Source organism: Equus przewalskii, chromosome 5 (assembly GCF_037783145.1).
Source record: "Equus przewalskii isolate Varuska chromosome 5, EquPr2, whole genome shotgun sequence".
Taxonomy (NCBI): Eukaryota; Metazoa; Chordata; class Mammalia; order Perissodactyla; family Equidae; genus Equus; species Equus przewalskii.
Window position 1 is genome coordinate 84590880 of NC_091835.1, and position 24795 is coordinate 84615674.

At 40.6% G+C, this 24795-nt stretch overlaps 1 protein-coding gene across 6 annotated transcripts in view; it reads left to right on the forward strand.

Moving 5' to 3' along the window:
* Nucleotides 1–6939: 6939 nt before the first annotated feature.
* Nucleotides 6940–24795, forward strand: part of RAP1B (RAP1B, member of RAS oncogene family) — a 40730-nt gene continuing 22874 nt past the window's right edge. Inside the window, exons 1-2 of one of the 6 annotated variants that reach the window (XM_070622022.1) lie at nucleotides 7556–7656; nucleotides 8711–8865. The gene's annotated coding sequence lies outside the window, so the exon portion shown is untranslated. Of the gene's footprint in view, nucleotides 7080–7439; nucleotides 7657–7959; nucleotides 8343–8509; nucleotides 8866–24795 lie in introns of those variants that run through there. The other 5 variants (XM_070622024.1, XM_070622023.1, XM_070622027.1 and 2 more) reach the window with 5 other exon arrangements.

The window sequence follows — 24795 nt, forward strand, 5'->3', positions numbered from 1 at the left end:
TTTAGGCATGAAGGACATGACAAGCCACTGAAGACTTTAGATAGAGACAGTGAGAAGGGGAAAAAGATCCTGGTGAAGAAAAGCTGTGGTTCTGAGGTCTACCGAGAAGCAGGAAGGAAATGTATAAGCACATTAGTGATGTTAAAGTCCGTCTTAAAAAGGAAAAGGATGTAATTTTTAAAGAAAAAGAAATGAACAGGATTAGCAAGAGCAGGGCCCTGAGACATAAATGCCCTTAGGAGGCAGCTTCTGCTACTGTTGAACTTTTATCAGACTCTTCCAGTTTTTATCAGAAGCCCACGGACTCATTATTTTCTCAAATATACTCTCCTTAAGCCAAAATCATCTACTCCTCCAACATACGCCCCGGTAGGACTCTTTTCTTTCTTTTCTGGGTGGGTGAAGCATCTGCCAGCAGTGTCCTTTGGTAGTTTCCCCCTATTTAAAGCATCCCTCATTACTTCATTACTTCCCTCATCACTACAGCAGCATGGCCAAGCGGAGAGACCATGGGCCCCTTGGAAAGAGGGACCCAGGCTTCAGTCCTGGCCCTGCCACAGACTGACATGGCAGCCTCATATTTTTTACTTAGCCTCCCTCGATCTGTTTCCTAACCTGAAAGCAGGGACAAAAATACCCAACTCAAAGGATTTTTTACAGGATCAAATGACATAAGTTCCTAGTATGTAGTATGTGCTTAGTAACTATACTTCTTGTCTGGATTTGGGGACAAATGAAAAATTTTCAATCCATCGTCCATATTTTCTTCACATAAAGTAATTATGTGAAACAGAGGTCCTCGCTTTCTCAGTCTTGTGTTTATGGATAAAGACATGTAACATAAAAGCTATAGGATGTTTGCCACAGAATGCTTATAAAGGTATTGAGATAAAGAGGCTGAAAGACAGGAAAAGGCACATCACCAAAGAAAAAACAAATGGTCATTGACTTGACAAAAGGAAGAGGGGCTATTAGAGATTTAAAGGGATTTAAGAGGCATCATAATTAAATGGAATGTTTGGACTCGTGTGGATGATGAACTGAACGAGCCAACGGTAAAAAGCCATCCTTGACACAGCTGGGAAATTGTAGGTATGGACTGGGTATTATATTTTATTACAGAATTTTTAAAATTTTGTTAGGTACAATAATGGCATTGTGGTTATATTTTTGTTGTTGTTCTTATCTGTGAGAGATGCATACTGAAGTATTTCCAGGGTTTTCTTTAAACTACTCCAAGGAGGAAAAAAAGGGAGGGACAGGGAAACAAGAGTAGAAAAGATTAGAATAAATTTTTCAAACTGAGTGATGTGTACATGGGGGTTCATTATCTTCTTCTTGCTATATACATTTGGAATTTCCATTATAAAAAGTTCTTTGAAAATTAAGACCACTATTTACAGAATGGATGGGAGGAGGGACAAAAATGAAAGTACATAAACCAACCAGACAATGGAAATGAAGAAAAGCGGTCATGTTTTAGTGCTTTTGGAGGTAGAATCAACAGGACTTGGTGAGGAAGTTGCTATGTGGAGTAAAGTCCAGGGGAGTGTTAGATTTCTGTTTTAGGGAGCTGGTACCATTTATTGAGATGAGATTCCTGGAGGAAGAGCAGGTTTGGGGGAGGTCAACCAAGGAAAGCTTTCCAGGAGCCAATTGGCTCTAAGTATCTGCAGCTGGGCGAGAAGTCTGAGCTCCGGGTACAGATCTATAAGCCACTGGCATTTGGATGTTATATAAAGCCATGAGGAAAATCAGAATCACCCAGAAGAAAGTATAAAACAAGAAAAGGGCCCGGGATCAAGCTCTGAGGAACTCCAACCCTTAAAGATCAGGATGAAGAAGAGATAGCTCAAAGAGAGGGAGAAGAAACAGCCAGAGAGAAAAGAAGAAAACTAAAGAATGAGGGAGCTCATAAAACTAAGAGAACAGCGTTATAAATGCTGATTAGAAATACGTTTTTAGTATCTATGGGTTAAAATAGGCTTTTTTTTAGCTTCTTTAACAATCAAGTCATATTTAAAGGCACCCGTGCTATAAACTTTATAGCATTGTTTCCATTGCATAAATATTTTCAAGTTACAAGCTACTGACACACAGAAACTTTAGAACACAGCCAATCCTTAATCGAGGGCCATGATAGCAAAGGAAAAGGAAAGTTTAGCAAACATTTGGTGAATTCTTACTATGTTCGCCCAAGGTTTTATTGTGCCAGTGGATGTAGTAGCAACCAGCATTTATTGAGAATCTTTTAGACGACAATAGCTAAAATTTACAGAGTGCTTACTTTGCAGTAGGCACTGTTCTATTTTCATTGCTAACTCTTTTAATCTTCACGATAACCTCATAATGTAGTTCCTATTATTGTACTCATTTTACAAATGAAGAAACTGAGGCGCCAAAAGTAAATTCCTTAAGATGACCAGAGCTGGTATTGGAACACTCGCAGCCTCATTTCAGAGCCAATCCACTTAACTCTTACTCTGTATTGCTTCCTTTTTTATATCTTGTCCCTCATTTAAAAAAATTTTTAAAGCCATATGTTATAGATAGTGTTGTGTGCATGTTAAAGATTACTAAGAAGAAACTTGGAAAGGTCAAAGACTGACAGAAGTCACGACTCCACTGTGATCAACCTGGAGAACGTAACCAGGATTAGCAAGATGCCCTAAAGTACATTTTTTCTCTACTATGTGATGTCCTGCAGGGTAGTAGGTACAAAGAAGTGTAAGATATGGTTTTGGTTCTCAAGGCTGTCAGGATGGAGGGAAGACAAAAGCAATACAAGTAAGGCGATGTCTGATAAGTAGCAATGAGTGGTACGAACAATAATTATTAGAGAAATTCAGAGAAGTGAGAAACCACTGGGTCTTGAACAATGACTAAGATTTAGATAAATACAAAAGAGACAGGAGAAATTTTCTGGCTGAAAGAGCAGCATTAATAAAGGAATAATAGGGCAACTTGGTGCCAAAAGAAGGCAGACAAAGACACAAATTTCAACTCTGGCCACATATTTATATATGGCCTTGGTCACCGAGCCTTTCTAGGCTTTGGCCTTCTCATCTGTGTAATGGGTCCTTAAAACCCACCTCTTGGAATGTGGTCATTATTACTGAGGTATGTGATTCACATACGGGACTCGGGGATAACTAGGACCAGAAGCTAAACATTGTCATAAAGATAAAGCCTGAGGGAATGCCTAACCCTTGATGATCTTTGGCGTGATTAATATTGGCTGTTTGGTTTGGAGACGGTCCAGATTTTTAAAGTATTTACAAGTGGTTTTTGAAGATTTTCTTAATTTAAATCTTTTTTGAAAAATTCATGCCAAGGGTATTTCATTAAGTTGGTTCTTCCCGTGGTTTTCTGCTCTAACACTCGATTACATGGTGGCTCTGAGAATGCCATTTTCATTTGTATGGTTTTTCTCAGCTACAGCTTAAGAAAGGGTGAAATTTTAAGTAAGTATAGTCTGTTCCTTACACCATAGACAACAGCAATGACAAAATTATAGAACAGTTAGGTTTATTTCATGTGGTGTGGGCAGGTTTGGCGGCCAGGCCTACGAGTGCTGAAATAGAGCACAGGCAGAATTTGAAATATGTCTTGAGACAAATAAGCAGTTATTATAGCTATTACACAGAGCAGAACACATGCCAACCTGCCTCATTTTTCTTATATATAAGCACTTGGTTTCCCCAAAGCAGAAATCTTAGAGGAACACAAACCACCCTAGGAGAGTATGAATTCTGAGTTGTTTTCCTATAACCGCGATGGTCTAATATGCTCTTACCTGGTCTCTTGCGTGATTAAGTGCTAGGATTTACCAAATATCTGCATAGAGTTTGGAATACAACCTTTGACCAAGAAAACAGAATGAAACTAACTGGGGATTTCAGCTATGGTTTCTCCTCTTTTGCATCAACAAGCAGCCTTCTTATCTTTCTCAATCTCCAACCCCAGCTATGCAGGAGGTGGCAGAGGAATAGAACTATATTGATACACCATATACTATATATACATACATATATATATACGCACACACACACACAGGAATACACACATATGTATGCATGCACACAACAGAGGAAAAAACCAGTAAGAAAGTGCCTTGAAAGAATCAAATTCCAATATTGCTCATTTGTGAATGACATAATATAATACTATTGCAGGTTAATGACTATCAATGCTATTGATAACCATGCTTAACTGGAAGCTAAACAGCATGACTCTTGTTAATGCTAATAATCACTAAGTGTTAATTAGGAAAATTGTAAATTTGGGGTTTTTTTAAATCTAATTTCGGACTTGCAATAAGACCTTTACTTATGTTAACTTCTGAAATCAAACCAACAGAGTATAGATGTTATTTGAAGTAAAGCGTTTAAGGAGGCAAATAACATGAAAAGCCAGAAGTACTGCATCAGGATAAATGCAGCAAGAGTTAGGGGTGAGCACGCTATTGAGTCACTTCCCCTAAAGGGGGAAAAACGAATTTTGAGGTTCTTGTAGTCCCAGGGGCTAAGACATGGCTATTTTCTATACTTTATCTTACCACAGTTCTGTAAGGCAGAGGTTATTATCCCCATGTCATAGATGAGAAAACTAAGGCTCAACATGGTTAAGGAATTTGCCTAAGGCCACACAGCTAATAAGTGGTGGACTCTCCGTGTTCTCCATTATTCCACAGTACCTTAGGAATAAAAAATTCAACAAACACATTGTGAATGCCTATTATGTGAAAAGCACCATGCCAAACACAAGAAATACACATCCTGACCTTATGGATTTTATCTACAGAATAGGCAGGACTGGCTGCATAATTTGAGGGACCCAGTGCAAAATGAAAATGCAGGCTTCCTGTTCAAAAATTATTTAAAATTTCAAGATGGTGACATCAGAGCATTAAACTGATCGTGGGCCTTTCTAAGCACAAGGCCCTGTCACATGCCCACGGAACGGGCCCTGAGTACAGCAGGGCAAACAATGGCCTGGGGCTGAATCCAGCCCACTGCCTGTTATTGCACAGCCAGGAGTTAAGAATGGTTTTCATATTCTTAAATGGTTAAAAAAAAAAAGAAGAATATTTGTGACATGTAAAAATTATATGAAATTCAAATTTTACTGTCCATAAAGTTTTATTAGAAACAGCCACATTCATTCTTTATGCATCCTATGGCTGTTTCTGCACAACAAAGGCAGGGTTGAGTAGTTCAACAAAGACCATCTGGCCCACAACACTTTAAATACTATCTGGCTCTTCACAGAAAAAGTTTGCAAACCCCTGTTCTAGCAGGGATGTAGGAAACAAGCGACAAAAGAAAGGAACAATCGAGTGTTATGGGGATTCCAAAGAGAAGAGACCACATGAGATTGGAAATATCTGAGAAGATGCTCTTTCTTGGGGAAAGTAAATGGACCTTGAACAATGGGCAGGGGTCAGAAGGGGCTTCCGGGCAGAGGAAATCACCTCTCACACCAGAGAAGCAGAGAAGTGCTGCCATATTTGTGCAAGATGAAAAGTCCACTCTGACTGTCAGGCAACTTCAAGGGAAAGGGAAAAGTAACTAGACTCAAGGATTTTAACTTTATTCTGGTAGGGCTGGGGAAGAGAATGACTTACTCAGCGTGCTTCAAGATAATTTATCTGGCAACAATGTGTAGAATGGATCACAGCAGGAACAGACTAGAAGCTACAAGGCAAGGTAGGAAGGAGCAGCTAACATTCTGGAATTGAGAGGTAGTGCCAACCTCAATAAGTGTGGTCTTAGTAGGAATTAATTACTATCTAACAGATGTGCCAATTGACTGATGGTTCAAAAAAAGGCAGAAAAAGGAGAGTCAGGCTTGAAGACTGGGTAATTCAAAAGATGGTGATAAAATTAACAAAAGAAAAGGAGAAGAAACTGGTTTGGTGACAAAGACAATGAGTTCAGTTTGCACACATCACCAGTTCAAGTTGCCAGCAGAATATCCTGGCGACGATTTCAAGGAGAAAGGAACAAGGGGCTTAAACTCAAAAGTGAGATCAGTGCAAAGAGATGCAGATTCTGGCATTCTGCTTACAAGTTAACGATTTGCAGTCTAGTAGAAGATAACAAATGCATTTTTAACTAAAATAAACTATTTTACACATTCTCTCAAACTCTAAATAATCCTACCTTCAATCTTCTAAAACTGACTCTTTCTGGGGGGGAAAAATCAATTGCCCAAACGTCAAAGAAAGTTAAGAAAAGAAACAAGAAAAAGAAAGAAAAGGAAAAATACAGCACACCCAGGTAACAGCTGCTTCCGTGAACTCAGTGTTTCAGGCTTTCAGATTTCCCAAAGTTTCCTGCAATAACTGAGAGGTCAGTAAAGTCAAATTATTTAAAATTCATTCATTCAGAATTTATAATAATTCCTACAGACTGCTCTGAAATTTGCCTTTGATATTTCCATTAAAAAAGGGTTTTCTAAGGAAACAGAAATTTCCAAAATATGTAACATATTCAATTAACCTAAATTGTGTAACACCTAGAAGGCGCTTATGCAAAACGGAGGATAATTGTAATTCATTCTTCTCTCTTCCTTTAACTTACATTAGTTTTCTATTACTAGTGTTCTTAAGAGGAGTGAAGTTAACCATACTTTTCATTAATCTCCCAAATTTATCAAAGTTCAAAAAAGTTATTTCAAGAATTATCTATACAGGGCCCCATTAAACTATGAACGGAGGGAAAGTCGTTCTTCAACGACCCCCACCACCTACTTTTCCTTGCACTTTGCTCGCTCTTTGAATCTCTTCGCCCATCAAAACCTCATAAAAAAAAAGCTTTCATAAAGAAGCTAGTATCTTGTACTAAGAGAGCTGTATTTTAGTCTAATAACGGTAAGTTCCCTTATTGACGGCCCGCCCCTTTTGGAACAGAAGGTGCTTTCCGTTGCCCAGTAGTCACATCATAAATCTACCTATGAGTAACCTTTTAAAGCGCCGGAGTCAGGCATTAAATATGCAACTTGCTTTATTCATGTAAATAGCTGATCCTGGAACAAAGTTGTTTGGGATCACCGATTTGTCAGCCGAGTTTGGCAGGGTAATTTGGAAAGGGTTCGCCGGGTTAAGACATCAGTGGCTGGGACCCGTGTCAACTCAAGAGAAAACCCATTTCAAGAACGAGAAGGAGCCGCGGCCCAGGCCCGTGGGCGGGGGCCCTGGGAATGGACACGCGCCCCGCCACGGGCCCGGCCGCTTCCCAGCACAAAGGACCGCGCGCACCCACTGCCGGCGGCGTCGCCGAGCGCTCTGCGGCGCGTGACAGGCACCTCGCCGCGCCGGAGGGTCCCGAGGCCCGGAGCCCGCCGGCCTCGCGAGCGCGCGCGGAGCCCGGGCCGAGGCGAGACCCGTGCCGGCGGCCGCGGGAGGCAGCGCCGCGCTGGCCCCGCCCCCTCCCGGCGCCCCGCCCCGGCCCCGCCCCTTCCCGGCGCGCCACCGCCCCTCCCGCGGACGGAAGCGGGAGCGAGGCCGAGCGCCTGACGTCAGGGCGCCGCCGCCAAACCTCGCCCGGAGTCGGCGTGTGAGGGGCCGGAGCGGCGGCGGAGCGGACGCCGTGGCGCCGGGGCAGCGGCGCGGAGCAGCGCGGGGCGCGGCGGGGCGCGGAGGCAGCGGGCGAGGTGGGCGGCGCGCGCGGGCGGCGGGCGCGCGGGGGCGGCGGGGGCGGCGGGGCGGCGGGCAGGCCGCGGAGGCGCCCTCGGCGCGGCAGGTGGGGCGGGCGCGGCCTCCGGGGCTCGGGCGGGGGCGCCGCGCGGCGGACGGGTCGGGCGCCGGGAACATGGCGGAGGGCGCGGGCCGGGGACCCCCCCGCCCGGCGCGGCTCCGCCCGCCCGCCGCCCGCCGCCCCGGCCTCCGGGTGGGCGCAAGTTGGAACGGAAACCGGAAAGTTGTCCTGCGGCCGCCGCGGGCCGCGCCCCTGCCGCGGGGCGCCCGCGGGAAAGTTGGCCGGGGCGCGGGCGGCCCCACCTGGGCGGCGCCGGGGACGGCCGGGCCTCGGCGCCGCGGGACTCGCCCCGGGCGACGGCTCGGGAAGTTGGCCGCGCCGCCGCGGCGAGCCCCGTCCGGCGCGGGCTGTCAGCGTGGGCGGCGGCCGCGAGGCCCCGGGACCCGGCCATCCGGGCTCCGCTTCCGAGCACACTGGCCTGCGGAGCGGAGCCGGGGCTCGCGCTCGGGCAGCTCGTGTGCTTCCCCTTCGCCTGCCCCCGCCCCCCGTTAGTTTAGAAAAACATTTCGCCTGCAACTCTTCGGCTGGGAGGAACACGAGCGAGTCGGCTTCGCAGTAACGGGAAATCGCGTTTTGAACCGGGTAGGAAGTTGACGCTAAGTGAAGATTGTGGTTTTAGCGTTTTAAAGTCGATGCAGCCTAGCTGGATTTTTGTTTTGCTGGTAGCATCTAATATGTATCGAGTGCTTCTCCCTTAAAGCTTCTGACTCATGAATTGATTTTTTAACCCTCTTCTTTTTTGTAATTAGAATGCTGTTTGGACTTGCTCGATAAAACCTTATCTCAGCAAGAATAACTTAGAAAAAAGGGAGACAGTTGGACTTGGAGCTCAGATCGCTGCTGAAAGCTCTCTCTTGAGTAGTGTTTGAGTCATAATGGAGTCCTGGGACGTTTGAAGGGCCGGAAAGGACTGTTTCGATCATCCAGTCCCACCCTCTGATTTTATGCAGGAGGACACTGAGGCCCCGGAAAGATAAGATAACTAGTTCGTGGCCGACTTTTAGGACGGTAGTCTATCCGTAGTAGACAACCCGGAGAAAGAAATACGACGTTTTTATCGTGAATTACATTGTACAGAGGATAGTTTCCGTCATACCCAGAAAAGGTGGGTACCTTGGTCAAACAGTGGAAAACTCGGGTGGTTTCGTTGCCGGGTTTTAGGAGAGGAAATTGATACTCCGGGAGGTTAAATAACTCTCAGGACTCGGAGCCCTGAATGATGGTCTCATTTCAGCTCATCCCCTTTTTACTCTGTGCCCTACATGGTGTTTTCACTTGCGTTTTCTTGGTTGGTATTGACACATTGTGAGGCTGCCTCATCAGAGGAAGCCCCAAAGTAAATCTTTGAAACACACGTAGCCAGTTTGGTTTTAATGTGCCGGGTCTCATAATACAACTGAAGAGCCCAATAATAAACTTGCTTAATTTGAAAATGTGGTGTAGGGCGTGAAAATGACTGCTCTGTCTTTTGCCTTCTCCCCGTAGCCCACCCCATAAAAGTCCTCTCTCTTCCTTTCTATGGCACATATCACTTCCTGCCTTCTGTTATCATTAGAAGTATTTTTGTCATCTATTCCATCAAATTGTGGAGTCCGACGACCAGATGTGTTCTTTGTATGCCCCGGAGCACTGGTATGGTGCCCTCCTTGCAAATGGTACCAGTTTGTTGAGTGCAAGCACCACGACGGTAGGGACTCAATCCGTTTCCTTCTCCACTGTATCTTCGTTCCTAGACCCTTGCCTGTGCACATGGTGTTGAGCGTTTACCTTTAGAGATTAACTGCATTGAAGATTTAGAGAAGATATTTCAAAAGAACTTGATATTCCTTCAAAAAGAAACATACCCACGTTGACTTTGGAATCTTTTTAACTTGAGAAATTGATTTTCATTTTATCCTCAAAACCATCCTTTACTGTAGAATTCCAGTACTTAGCTAAGTGAGTCCCCATGGTAAGGAGCCACCACGTAAGGAGGCTCCAGGGAGATGAAATGAAGAGTTGATGGTAAAAAACCTTGATGAATGTCCATAAGGATCTTATCAAGTGTGTTTTCCAGTGTGATTCAAGATTGGTAGAAGGCTTATGCAGAGATCAACAACATGGTAACTAATTATACATGTTTTTTTAAATATAAAGTCTAAGATTTGGGTGAGAAAGTGCTCATGTTCAGTTTTCTTTGACTTGTTATAGCTACTTCATAAATATTTGTTAAGGGAGTGAAATCAGCAAAACTGGATTTGACACAGAATTTGGCTGATTTTACAAAGGTGTCGTTTATTTTTTTCCAAAACTAGTTTAAATAATTTTATTATTGAATATTGGAATCTTACTGATATGCGCGTCATTTTCCTAAAGACTTAAATGTGTTCCTGTGTATGTGATAAAGAGGGTGGGTATTGATCTGTAGTGTCTAGATTTGACTGGCACCAGGAATAGTTTAGTTTTTATGAACTGAATGTTCAAAAGCTTTTTTTTGTTACTGCAGTGATGTCACATGTTCAGACTGTAGAAGAACTTGATAAAGATTGATCTCTCTTAAACCTTGTGTGTAAGACCATATAAGGTTGTGACTATATGCATGCCTTGGTTGGTTGGTTGGTTTTCCCTCCCATCATTTTTGAGGATTCCATGGCCTCAGAGATTAGGCTGAAGTTTTTGCTGTTAGCCTATGCAAATTGAATTTCTTTTAGAAAAAGTTAAGAAACAGCTATTTTGGCTGATGCAATGATTCATTATAACATTGGACAAATTTTTCAGTAAACAGGAGTACTGTGCCATGGCTTACCCTTGCTGAAAGCCTGATGTTTTTCAGTGTTCTTAGGTATATTGCAGCAGTATTGAAAGGTACTAATTACCATTGGAGGACTTACGTCTTTTTAGTTTACTAGTTCTTTGGAAATCTCATGAACGCAATGGAAGCAGTAGCCACAAAGAACAGAGTGAGTTTATCCATTTGCAGTAAAGACTGGCTTGCTGTACAATCTGTTGTACCTCGTTTGGATCTAGTTGAGCACTGGATCTGAGACCAAGGCCTTTCGTTATAGAATTTCTATTTTAAAGAGGAAAAGTTACAAGGAAGTTTTGTGCTGCCTTTTAAAAATTAAAATCACTTTTTAAAACGCACCACTAACAAAGAATACTACTACTCCATACTTCCTAACACTAGTGTGTTTATTCCTAATGTTATTCAGATTAAAGGTACACAGCAACTGATTATTCTTTCAATAGCGATTTAGAAAAAATTTTTGCTTTGCATCAATGGAGGATCAAAATTTTTCAAGCTCTGTTTCCAAGGAGCCTTAAAACTTATAAAAGAAAGAAATGTAAATTTAGGGAAATGTACCAGGTTTAAAATAATATTTAAATCACTTATCAAAAGAAAAAATATTTGTAACATGAACTGCAGGATTTCCATCTGGTTTTTATTATACAGAACAATATTCTGGAGTATTACTACGCTTGAGATTGTTTGTGTATGAGGTGCTCAAGTACTAGAAATAGGTTCACTTTTAAATTAAGAATCCTAGTCCCTCTGACCATAGAGAGTAATAATCTAATGTTCTGATTTTGGATTTTACATTGAGCTGGGTCCTAAAGCTTACTCTTATAGTTACGCTGTTTTATAATTTTGTAGTTAGGCTAATATATATATCTATATCTCTCTCTCAACAAAACCTTTTTCATTTAAACTGGATTCTGATCTTATGAGATAACTTGCTAGGTAATCTTTTCCAGTGGTTGGGGATTGAATGTTTTTGACTGTTGTACAAGTAGACTGAATAAAGATGTTAAAGGAAGAGAGCATCTATTAAAGGCAGTTATGAATAATTTTGATAACTAAATTATTGACTTCTTGGAATCATCACTTTTGTTGCGTCACAGAGCTCCTTGATGAGTTCTTCAGTAGTTGCTTTGGAAATTTATTTCAGTAAATAAGTACTTTCAATAAAACAGATTTTTTTCCCTCCTATATTTAAAACTTAGCATTTCATTAAGTAATTTTGTTTTAAAAATATACAGTGAACTGATTGCCCCATTGGTGGATGACCTCTACCTGTTGCTTTCCTCCTCTTTCCCTTGTGGGAAGGAAAAAAAGATGAAAGAAAATCTGTTTTGTCCATTTAATAGCAGTTTTTGGCAAAAGCTTCTGGAGAGGAAGTGGAAAATGTTACGTAAAATAAAATTCTAATTATCTGTGTCTTCTAAAATTTATCCTTCTCATTAGAATATATTTTTAAGTCACTTCATTCTTTAAAAAAGTAGAGGACTTTCTAAAAGTTCTTAGTTAATAGGACTGAGGGTATCAATAAAATAAAGACTATAAATATAAGCTCTTTTCGTTTAATAGTTTTTAGGTGTCACAGTGGTATCCCTATTGCATCCGACTGTTACCTTGTGTTTTAAGGTTGCAGTGAGAATATTACTACTACATTATGCTAATATCGTTAGAGCTGCTGCTTCTAAGATTTATAAGTTATCATAAAGCTCCTCAGTAACAATAGCAAAACTCAGAAGTCCCTCAAGAATCTTGAATTCTGTACCGTACAGATAATAAAGAGGGATAGCAATGAGGTTATATAAATGTATGTATCTACTATTTTGTTCTACTGCTCTTGAAGTTGTCAGCTTGAGATACAACACTACATTTGTTTATCTTGGTAACACTGGCTGAGTTTTCAAATGTTTTGTCTTTTTAATTTTCTTATTACAGTGTTTAGAATACAGAAAAGTATAAAGAAGAAAATTAATACAACTTTGTAATACCACCAGGACAATGAATTTTTAGGCAGAATTTGTGCTTCCCTTTCTGAAGCTTTCCTCCATGGGAAAGATGACATGCACTACTTAGAATTGTTGAGGATTAAATGGAGCATTATTTGTTAATGTTTATAAAAGGATATACTAATGTGGTATTAGTTCTCGTTCTTTATTATAAAGCTTCTATTCCCCTGTAGCATTGCTACTCCTGATTGAAGTTGATTTGGTTATTTGATTTTTAAGCTTCCCAGTGAGGTATGAATGAAGACTAAGAAAGAATAATTGTGATGTGAACAGCTTAACAAATAAATTATCTAACTCAGTGGTTTTCAAAGTATGGTCCAAGGAATTCTCAGGATCGCTACACATTTTCAAGGAGTCTGCAAGTACAAAACTGTTTTTACAATAATACTGTAAGTGATAATACAGTATGTTCTTTGCCTTTTTCACTCTGTTGACATTTGTACCAATACCATAAAAGCAGTGGTGGGTAAAACTTCTTGCACTTTAGAACAAATCAGAGTGCCACACTGTATTAGTAATCGTTGCCATGCACTCACAGTTTTAAGAAAACAAAAGCATTCACCTGAATGCACTTGATGAAGAAGTAAACATTTTTTAAGTCAAATCTCAACTCTGGTACACATCACTTTAATATACTGTGACAAAACAGGAAGTACGCTTAACACACTTCTGCTGCCATGCTGAAGTCTAATGGTTGTGTCTAGGAAAAGCGTTTGTGTGATTGTTTGAGTTGCAAGCTGAACCAGCCAGTTTTTTCATGAGCACCATTTTTACTTGAAAGAATGTCTGACGAACTATGGTTATTCAGACTTGAGTATTAGGCTGACATTTTCTCAAAAGTAAAGTGAGCCTATTGCTTTCAGGAAAAGATTGACAGTATTTATGGTCAATGACAAAGTTGTAGTTTTCAAGTGAAAATGAGAATTTTGGAAAACTTTTATCAGCCACTGTGCTCTTGACAGCTTCCCAATATTTAAGATTTTTTCTGATCTTATTGGTAATGTTAATGAATATGCTTTTTATTATTAATATATAATGAAATATGTCGGTATTTGAAGATCCTCAACTCTGTGAACCAGTATTTTCTAAGTGATCAATGTGTGATCCTCCAAAATTGTGCATGGGTAAGAGATCCTTCCACAGTTACAGCTAGACCAGTGGGTTTTAATGTTAGAGAGAACATGAAATTTATTGATAATGTTTTGCATCTCAATATATTGCAGCCAGTTGTCGCGTTTTGGTGTAGTACCAGAGGAGAATATCCGCATTTATCTGAAAAGCTTATTAAGATATTCCCAACTGTCTGTCTCATTGTTAGTCACTTTCTTCTTTTTATATCACTCATTTTTCCATGCTTTTCTCTCGGTATTTAACATCATCTTTGATTTATTTTGTTTATATTTTTGTTGGAGGGGAAGAGAAGAATGTTAACCATAGATAATGTGAGACAGTGTTTTCCTGTGCTTCATCTTGAAATCTCTTATTAGTACATAGTCATTTAGGTTTAATTTCTTTGCAGTGTTCTCCTTTGAGCAGTACAGTCAGCTTTTGATCACAGTATTTTTTAAGCTTAGTTTTGGTTTTAATACTTGCTTTGTACACCTGTAATTATCTCTAGATAGATTGCATGTGTGTCCCAAGTTTTGACATAATCTTAAATAAGCAGATTTTTAAAAGTTGATTTTCACAATTTTAGGATATGTAGTAGCTTTCCTATAGTAAAGCTATGGACTTTTTCCCATTTCAAGTCTAATAATGTTTCCTTGACCTGAGAATTTGGTGTTGTCTACCTTTAGTAGACACTTTTCCAAAACAGATGTTAATGTTCTTACTTTCTGGAAGAAAGCTGTTTCTTTTTGTCATTTAAGAACAATTGTAGCAATCCTTGTTAAACAACTATTTTTATAAATGTCATAAGACAGTTCCAAAGTTTAAAGGATTTTTACGCTAACCCGCCTTCGTTGCAAGTGATAAGTTTCAGATTATAAAAGTAATAAAAAAAGATGGGTAAGTTACGGTTTATACTGTACTCACTTTCTTGGAAATTTAGTGCCACTTATTTCTCTAGAGATGATAAAAGGGTGTGTTCTATGAAGAGACTATTGAGCCCAGACATCGCTCTTTGAAAGAAGGGCTGACATCAGAGGATGAGGTGTGGAGTGTTTAACTTTAGGGGAGCTTCAGGGCCGAGCATCACAGAACACCTGCCTCCATGAACTAATCCCACAGTAGGGAGGGAATTGAATAGGAAGCTTTAGTTCTCCCAATATTAAATAATTAACTGGTCAGCTGTTCTGGCTGTTCTGAATTAGGAAGCATACTGAGATCATGTTTTATGTCCAGGACATCTAAATTAGTCACAAGGTTGTTGCTGGCTGTTGCTTACAGAGTTTTATTTGCTAGTTTAAAAAAACTTGTATGAAATTTCCTCTAGGTTTTTTATACTTAAGCTTTTTTTTCTTCCAAGAGCCCTTTCACCTTACTTCATCACTGTTCAACAAAGAGAAAGCAGGATTTGCAAGCTTTTAAGGACAGAGGAGCATTCATAACGTTTTCTGTTGTTTACGTGGAAGTGATGATAGTGATAATAGGCAGTGAAGAGGTGGAAGGGCCAGAATGTAGAGCGGAGAAGAGAGCGAGGGTTCTCTTTCTAATGAGCAGGGCTCCTTTTGCCACCCTTCAGAGTTCTGGTGGAGCACGAGTGATAAACTCCTCTTTGGAAAGCCCTTGTGGTGCCGTAGTGATTGGTACATCTTGTCCACCTGAGGGTCCTGTGTAGCAGATAAACTGATACTGCCTAGCAGTTAGAGATGATGATGTGAAAGTAAAAGTTCCGTCACTAAACAGTGTGAGTTGAGGGTGCTTTTGCTATTTCTATTCCCCAACAGGCCCTTATGCACTTTTCTCTGAACTTTCAGGTGCTCACATTGGAGACTTAGTTCATTTTTCTCCTAAATTTTAGCTGATTCCTTTGAGCATGAGGGGTAAGTCTGAGCAATGATGTGTCAGTGTTGAGTAATTGCTAGACCTTTCATTCCCCCTGTCGTCTTAAGCAGCATGCTTTAGAGGTGGTGACTGACCTGGGTGGTCTGGCACGGGACATGAAACACTGAACCAGTAACTCCTCTCTGAGAACTGATCTCTGTGTAGAGCAAGACTGATTAAATGGCTCTTCAGATCTCTCTGTGTTCTGAAATCCTGTGTTTCTGTGAGACTACCCGTTTAAGCCGCATTCATCTCTTGTCTGGACTTCCTTGTTTCCCTTCTTGTTCTCCCCTACCTCACGCTCCACCCAGAAGACAAGTCATCTTGTCAAAATGTAAGTCAGATCGTGTCTTACCCTTCAGTCCCAGTCCCCCCAGTGGCTTAAATAGAAAGCAGATCCCGTTCTTGCTCACTTCCCATTGTTCACTAAGCTCTGGCCATGCTGCACTTCTTTCTCATCTTGGCCCGAGAGGCCCTTTACCACCTCTCGAGTTTTGGTGCTTACAACTCCTTTCTGTCTGTCATGGTCTTTCCCGGCTGTCTGCATTTCTGCCTCACTCTCAACATTAGATCTAAGCTCAGATGTCACATTTACGGAGAAGTTTTTTCCTGATTGCTTTAAATAAAGGAGCATCCACAAACAATAATTATTTTTATCCGTTTATCCTCTCTTCCCCTCTAAACTATTTGTTTCAAGAGGGCAGGAACACCCTGTCACTTTTCCACCACAATCTCAAATGGTTCGCCCAGTAACTGGCACATAGGAAGTGCTCAAAAATTGTTATTTTAATTGAAAGAGTACCTAAAGTGCTCAATGATTTGTCATTATCAATTTCCATCATAGGCTACTTCCTACACTCATTTTTTTTAAGCATTCTATTTCCACCTGTGGTTCCTCATTATTTAGGGCATCTGTCTCTTGAGGACTCGTTCATCTGACTGCATGTTATTGACAGCTAATTGTTCTCAGTTACTGTATATTAGGATGAAACTGAGTAATTAGTCACAAAAGGTTCTTAGCAAAGACATGAAAAGTTAATCAATATAAAGTGTAAATAGCAGTTCAAAATAATAATAATCAGTACCCAAATGAGTGATGTAGATGAGTGTTTACAGAGTCAGAGAAAGAAATGAAAACTCTTAGGCTGTAGTAGTCCGAGAAGACATTAAAAATGAGGTGGGGTCTATACTTGTTATTAAAAGAGTGTGTAAGTTTAGGCTGACAGTGAATCGGGGGGCGACAGTATAGAAATTGGAAAGTGCACAGTATGTTCAAGGGAGTTTTGCTCGAGTAGATGTTTGTGAAATGGATTATAGGTCCGTAATCCCTCACCTTGGCACCAGGTGTTTTGGAATTCAGAATTTTGGGGGAAGATTTATTTTGAATTTTAGTAAGAGGAATCAAACTGTTTCTAAAGTGAAATGTGAATAGTCACACTAAATGGGATAAATGAAAACTGAACAGCCTCACATCAGTGCATAGGTGAAGTTTTGCTGTGTAAAAAGTTTTTATCAGGTCAGGTTTTGCCACCAAATTAGTTGAGAAACTTTCAGGTTTTAGAAATTTTAGGATTTCAGAATTTCTTTGAGAAATGGGTCTGAAATTGCTGGAAAGGGTTACTCTTTCTGACTTCGTGTCTTTGGGGAGGACTTCAGGGTCTGACGTGGTACTTTAAAGCAGTCAGTCAGCCTGGAAACAGTCTCCGCCAACGAGTTCTTCCTGACGAGGGCTCAGGGTGGAGTGCACTGCCACCTCATTCCTCAGGTCAAGTCCTGGGAAAGGTGTGGAAATAGTGAAGATTTATCTGTGTGTGTCGGTGCCTGGAAAATCGTCTTAAGTGTTTAAAAAAAATGTTTAATGAGCCCTGTGGCCTAGTGGTTAAAGTTGAGCATGCTCTGTTATGGTGGCCCAGCTTTGTGGGTTTGGATCCCTGGCACAGACCTACACCGCCCGTCAGCCATGCTGTGGCAGTGACCCACATCCAAAACGGAGGAAGACTGACGCAGGTATGAGCTCAGGGCGAATCTTCCTCAAGCAAAAAAAAGTTTAATAATTGAGAGGTCATATTTTAGTCACAATTTCTTCTTGATAGTTTTTTAAATCTCCCAGTTGATAAGGTTTCTAAGAATGATATAATACATTTAATTGTGAAGTAAAAGTACAGTAGAAGATTGGAATAGGAATATTGTAGGACTAACAATCTCTGTTTAAAAATCCTTGATGGAATCACTTGGTGTTGACAAGGGAAGAAGTAAATATCTGAAGATGCTCCTTTGAAACTCAGAATTGATTACAAGCAGTGCCTGCCCACTCTTTCTGTTTTCCCCATTTCTTGTTATGCTAGCAGCCTAATTAATACCCAACTTCGGTTCTCCTTGCCTTTGTCCATTTATTGGGTATACGTATACTAATGTCCCAAGAATGCACATGTGTATGCACTATTTTTTTTTTTTGATACTGACTTAAATCTTGTAGAATTGCCAAGACAGGCATGTTTCAAAGCTACTTTAAGGGCAGGGGGTTGAGGCGGGGTGTGCTACTGACCTAATGGTTATGCAAGAAAGTGGAATAATGTATGGGAAAGCCAAATGTAAGCATTATTTATGGCTTCCAAAGTGTGGCATGCCTTTTATTTTTTAAGTGGTCTTTGTTTTACTGGATTCTAAGCACATCTTCGAATAAAGCAAAGAGATTAGAGTATAAAAGGAAGAACTATTAAATTAGTCAAAAACAACTTCCTAAGACCATTAGCTGCACAAGTCATGTGGGCATTAAGCAGCTGGCATAAACTGCTGCTGAGATTGAGATATTGGAATTACTAAAGAAAGTATAGGCAGTGCTTGTGCTTCCAGTGTGTTTTGTTAGTTGACTAATTTTTCTCCTCTGAATTTTTGGCAGATTTAGTAGGGAATTTTGCATTAGGAATGTCCTGGTCTTTAAGTTTCATTTAGAATGTAATGTAGTCATGCAAATTATGAACCCACAATCTGAAATCATAGCATTCTTATTATGGTTTCAAATGCATTTGGAGGCAGCCATATTAATTGATTAAAGTCAAACTAAGCTTTCTCATTTAATCTTAGTTAGGAAGTTAACAGTAAAATCAAATAAAAATAATTTTTGTAGTCATTTGTTCCTTCTCTCGTGGAAGACACTAATTCTGTTTATTTCTGAATTCAGTCTTATGTTGAAAAAGACTGTAAAATTATACTATTAAAATATCCCCCTGTCCTTGAAGAGAGCAGTGTATTGTAAAATCTGAGTATTTATATTAAAAGAAAGATTTGTGGGGAAAAGAAATATTTGTGGCGTTCTTCCATTCATGAAAACAAGTGCGTTTTGTTCTGGAATCCTGCCCCTTAACTTGGATTCTAGTTTATCTGCTAGCACTAAAGAGCCTCACTTCTGGTTTCTCATGCCTCCTCCCCAACAGCTCATCAACTGTACTTAGTAGAGTGTTTGCTTGAAATTTATGAAAGCAGATATTTCCCTAACTAATCGGGATAGCTCTGGTTGATGTAGTTATGTCATTCTGCAGCCTGTTCACCAGATGATTGAGCATCTTTTATGTTCATGTTAAATTCTGGAATCACAAATTCAGGAGACTCGGAGAAGTGTCTTCATCTAGGAAGATGTAAGGACATCTGGTTAGCCTTCTTAGCCCCAGTAACTGTCATCCCTTTGGAGTGGTGGTGTCTCTTTTTTTCCGTGACTTGTGGAAGCTAGGACATTAAGAGTGGGTTATATAAATTACTGAAAAATCAGGTTTCTGAGACCAGAGGAACAACAGAGACCCTCCTTTTCTGTACTAAATTGGACATTTATTTGGAGGCAGAAAGATGAGTAAGATGGTCTCTGGTGGACCCTGGCCTTTCTTTGCTGGTGATATGGGTCGTCGGGTCCTGAGCACGAAGGGAAATGTTATCATAGTTTTCCAGAGGTGTTTTTAAAAACTTAGTCCCTGCTGTGATGAGAGGTGTTGCTGATGACCACTGCTCTAGTGTCACTTAACTCTCATAGGCTTTTGTGTCTTCAGATCTGGATTTGAGCTGACCTTCAGACCTTCCCTACCCTGTTCCCAGCAGTGACTTTGGTTTGCCACCTCTTCAGGGTCCCCATGCTTGGCTCCTTTCTTCCTCTCCTGCTAGGGCGTGGCCCGTCCTGCTGGACTGTGTCTCACAGAAGCATAGTGTCTGACTGACAGTGTCTTATTTTGTAGACGTATGGATGTGTGTGTTCACATTTGTTTTTAGAGAGACTCAAACCAGTGTCTGAAAAGAGACAGACCTAAGTGAGTCTTGGTGGACAGCCTTGCTTTATAGAAAACGAAAATGCCGAGTACCAGCTGTCCCAGCCTGCCTTACAACTGGGGCGCAAGTACTTGACGTAAACCTGGCAAACAAAGGATTTTTCTAGAATAATCTGAAGGGAAACTGCAGAGCACCAGTGACGTGAAGGCTTTGATTTCAGACTGTATGTTATATTAACTGCTTCCAGAATCAAAGTGGACATTTAATAGATTAGATTTAGCGTCAAATGTAAAATAAGGATGCTCTTCTTTTCCATTCTGTCAGTAAGGCTTGATGGGGTTTTGGGGTGTGTTGTGGCCCCCCTTCTCGCCCCGATAGCACTATTCTCTCCTCCTCTCTGATGGCCTTAAACAGCTGTGTGTGTTGACTGAGTGAGCAGGGTGCCTGTTGAAGGGATCTTGTGCAGATGAGCAGCATCAGCCGTGCCAGAGTCGAAGGCATTGTTTCTGCCAGTCTGCAGCCTTCAGGTGGACCGTTCCCAATGATTCCTGTCAGGTTTTCTGTGGGGGACTTTCTGCATACTGTTTTGCAGCTAATAATTCATCTTTGTAGAATTAATAGATGACAGTGCTAGTTATTTAAAAGAAAATATTCTACGGCAGAAGTTTTTAAAGTTGCAACCCTGTTTCTCTTTCTCCTGCACCGCAGTAGACATTGATGACTGAGAACCGTACTCTATCCCTTTGGGTCCAGAGTTGGTCTCAGAATCATTCTTAACACTGTACTCCAGGCATCCATTAATGTTTTGAGTTGGTGTTTGAACTAAAACTCACTTGCTACCAGAGAATTAATGGACAAGATCCGTCCTTCTCTCTTCCAGACTCTAGCCTACAGGGCAGGTATCAGCAAACTTTTTCTGTAGGGGGCCAGATAATAAATATTTTAGGCTTTGTGGACCATACAGTCTCATACAGCCCCTCAACTCTGCCGTTGTCATGTGAGTTCCCAGAGACAGTATGCACTTGCGTGCCTGTGTTCCCACAAAACTGGATAATAAATAGGCTGCCCAAGAGATTCGGCCTGAGCCCTGGAGTTCAGCAACCCCTGCTCTAGGGCAGGAAATTGGGTTTGATTCATTCACCAAATAATTGCCGTCTGTATTCTAGGCATTGTAAGTGTTGGTTATGAAGCAATGAACCTTACCATAAGGTGTTTAAGCTGTAACTGAGTACTTTTTGTGCACGTGGACAGATCCAAAGCAGCTTTTTGAAGAAAAATGTGGCCTGTCCCATATGTCTGCCTTGTTTGTCAGTTCAATTGAGATCTTAGGCAAATACCCTCAGTGCCATGTTCTATGGTAGTGGTATTAACTCAAAGTAATCTCAGTGTGCTTTAGATACCAGATGCTGAGGTATCAAAGTAAACATCCTGTTATGAAAAAGAGAGAGGCTAAGATGTGCGCATCTAGTCTCTGCACTGTCTGCGCATAGTAGGTACCAAGTATTCAGGTCGTGTTGCAGGGTAAGGCTGAACTCACCAGTCATCCTAACTCTCTCTGGTCAGTCGCCTGCAGTGCTTTTCCTCTGTGCGGTATATTGTTTCTGAGCACTTAAGTTTGGTTTTTTTCATCTTATTATAGATTTTTGTTGCAAACCTTAATTGATGCCTTTTTAAAGTAGGCTGCCTAATTAATCGCATTTTAATAAAAAGCTTAACATGTCTAGATGGGTTGCCCAGACTTCTGTTAGAACTCTTCTTATTCATTTTAAAAGTACCTTTAGGGGCCAGCCCGGTGGCGCAGTGGTTAAGTTCATGTGTTCCACTTTGATGGCCCCAGGTTTGCTGGCTCAGATCCCAGGCGCAGACCTACACACCGCTTGTCAAGCCATGCTGTGGTAGGCATCCCACATATAAAGTAGAGGGAGATGGGTACGGATGTTGGCTCAGGGCCAGTCTTCCTCAGCAAAAAGAGGAGGATTGGCGGCAGATGTTAGCTCAGGGCTAATCTTCCTCAAAAATAAATAAGTAAATAATAAAAGTACTTTTAATTTTCTCAATATTGGTGTGTTTGTTTTCAAAATGTCCAGTACTGTGGCTTACAAATAGTCAAGGCTCTTGATCATCCCTCAGTGATCTCCGTTGTCCTACCTGTAGACGACCCCTTGCCATTGGGCTGCCCATTGCTTTGTGCCCTGAGACCCTGGGCACGCTTGCTCTCGTGGTCTTGTCATCCACCTGTCTCTCGCTGCCTCTGACTTTGCTCCCTGCCCTTTTGCCTGGTGTCTCTTTCCTAGTGACATGCTGTAACTTCTCTTCATTTGCCACGTTCTTCATAAATCTGTTCCTGACCTCTCTTCTTCTGAATTTCCACAGTATTTGTTTCTCATGACATTTTCTATATTTTTATGTCTCATCTCTCCTGCGCAATTGTAAGCTTCTTGAGAGCAAGTGTGTTTTGTTCATCTTTGTGACCTTCCCAGTGACTTGCACTTAATGCGTGTTCAGGTGCTAATTAGATGAAAGGGGCACTTTTCTAATTAAGCGAGGAACAGTGTTCCCTTGTGAGAAATGTTCTTGGACTTTGCTCCAAATGAGAAAACTCACGTCAAAATACATAGTAAATTGTAAAGTCTATACAAATATTGTCTGTTACCATAAATACTCAAACTTGGCTCTTATGCTAAGTGCTGCACGCAGTTTGGTTTTTAATTTCCTTATTTTATTTCAGAAAATAGTATGATTCCATTGTGAAAAAAGATAAGCTGTGTAGTACCGCAGAATGTTTGCAAGATGTTTTCTTAGCCTTTAGAGTTCTGCATCTTTAAGATTGTGAGACATGAGAGAAAGCAAATTCCTCTCAAGATGTGTTCCATGTAAAATGACCAGCCATCTTGGTTTGCTGGGCACTGAGGAGTTCCTGGGACACAAGGCTTTCAGTGCTAAAACCAGGGTCCTTGTCACCATGATTCCATCAACGATGCAGCAGTCTCCTTCGCGTTATCACTGTGTTGGTACAGTTTCAAGGAAGTGTAATAATGCCTGGTGACTAGGTGACTGGTGTGGTGGGAGGTTATGTTGGGGGCACTTATTAGTTTCTGAATATTATTTTGGACAGGCATTCTTTAATAGTCAAATGAAAATACAAAAGTGCGTTTGATTAATTCATCTATGTAGGGATATATTTGTGTATGACAAATGGTGGCCTTATCAGAAGGTGGTGCTACTTGAATTTTTAATTAAAAATTGTATTGTCTGTCAGATTAATGGTTTACTTAAATGTACTTTATTATATATAGCAAAGTCTGAAATCGCCCGAAATTTTGCTTAGTTCCATTTAAAGTGGTTTAAACTTTGGTCATAGATTTGCAGAGACTGTGTTTCTCAAGAAATACCTAGGATAGCCTGTCCTTTGTCATTCCTTGCTAGAATTAGCTTTTGTACGTGTTCATGTTATAATCAGAGAACTCCATGGCTGAGATCTCTCTAATAGCAGGAATATAACTTAAAATAAAGTGGCTACTAAAAATCCTTGGAAATTTATCAGCAGTAAAGCCATAGTGGGACGTAAACTATTCTGGGACATGCACTGTGCCTGGTGATATTGTCAGAAAAGAGCCGTTAAAGATATTGATACTGTATACCAAAAAAGGCATTAAAAACCTGGTTCCTCCTCTTTTTTTTTTTTTTTTGGTTCATCTCATTTTGTAATGATTAAATGTTAATGTGCCTCATGGGGCTATGTGGAATAATAATAGTGTCCTTAATTTGATTAATCTGTTGGCTAAAATAGGCTTTTTTGGGATGGTTTGCTTGGTTGTTACCCTTTCATTATTTTTCTTGTTTTAAGAATGTAAATAGAGTTCTTTTGATGTTATTTTAGCTCTTTATGGTTCTTTTAGCCAACTTATGAGACTTGCCAGCTTATATCCTAGACCACACCATTGTAGAAAAATTACTTGTGCCTTTAAAGCAAAGGCTTCCAATATTATACTCCTGTATAGAAATGTAAAGATCAGATTTGAGTGATGAAAAGACTTGAGAAGACAAGAAAATGGGAAAATTTAAATTAAAGTTGAAAAAGAATGGTGTACTTTTCAGGAGAGGAGGAAGAAATCTCTACTTCTTTGTTTGTAGTAGTTTTGGTTGATTTTTATTAGATACATATTTTTTAGACTAGACCTTAAAAGAATGTGGAGTAAACACGGGCAGTGCTGATGTCCCCATAGCAGTAGTATCTGTTTATTCCTAGGGGAATCAGAAGTAGAGGATGTAAGATGCTTACTGCCCTATTTACAAAAGGCTTCAGATAATGAGGAAAAGGGGCAAGTCCAGAGACACTGTGGACTGTGTGGGCAAATGATTGTTATATGTCATGGTTTATTGTACAATATGAGCTAGGCACTGAGTTTTCTACACTGAGAAACTCATTAAGCCTAGAAGATATTTGGTTTTATACAATATTAATTTTTTCTGTTCATATTTCTGTTTCTCATAGACTGGCAAAAGACTCCATCAAAGTTCATTTGATGAAACCTTGAAACTGTAATTATAAAACCTTAAAATTGAGATTTGTAATCATCTAAATAAATTATATATTTCAAATTAATAAGCCAGAAATATTGAGTGAAACAGATTACACATAATACATTTATAATCTCGCTAAACAAGTCAGTGTTGTGTTCTGTGCCTGAAGCTTTTTGCACACAGGCAGTGAGCATCTTCCTTCTAATCTCTTTAGGAATAAAAGATGCTACTGCTATGTCCATACTGCTCTCAGTTTTTCCTCCGCTGTCTTTGAGACCTATTCCTAAAGATCAGAGATACCTGCTAAACCCTTCTGTCTGTCCTTGTAGGCTCCCTGTCTGGTCTGATGGCCTCACTGTCCATCTGTTTGATCGTGCTGCATCCTGTTTTTCTTTCCTCCCCCATCTAGTCTGTCACCATATTCTCTTGATTTTGACTTACAAATTTCTCAAATATACCTTCCTTTTATTCCTTCTTTCACTTGTCTCAGTGT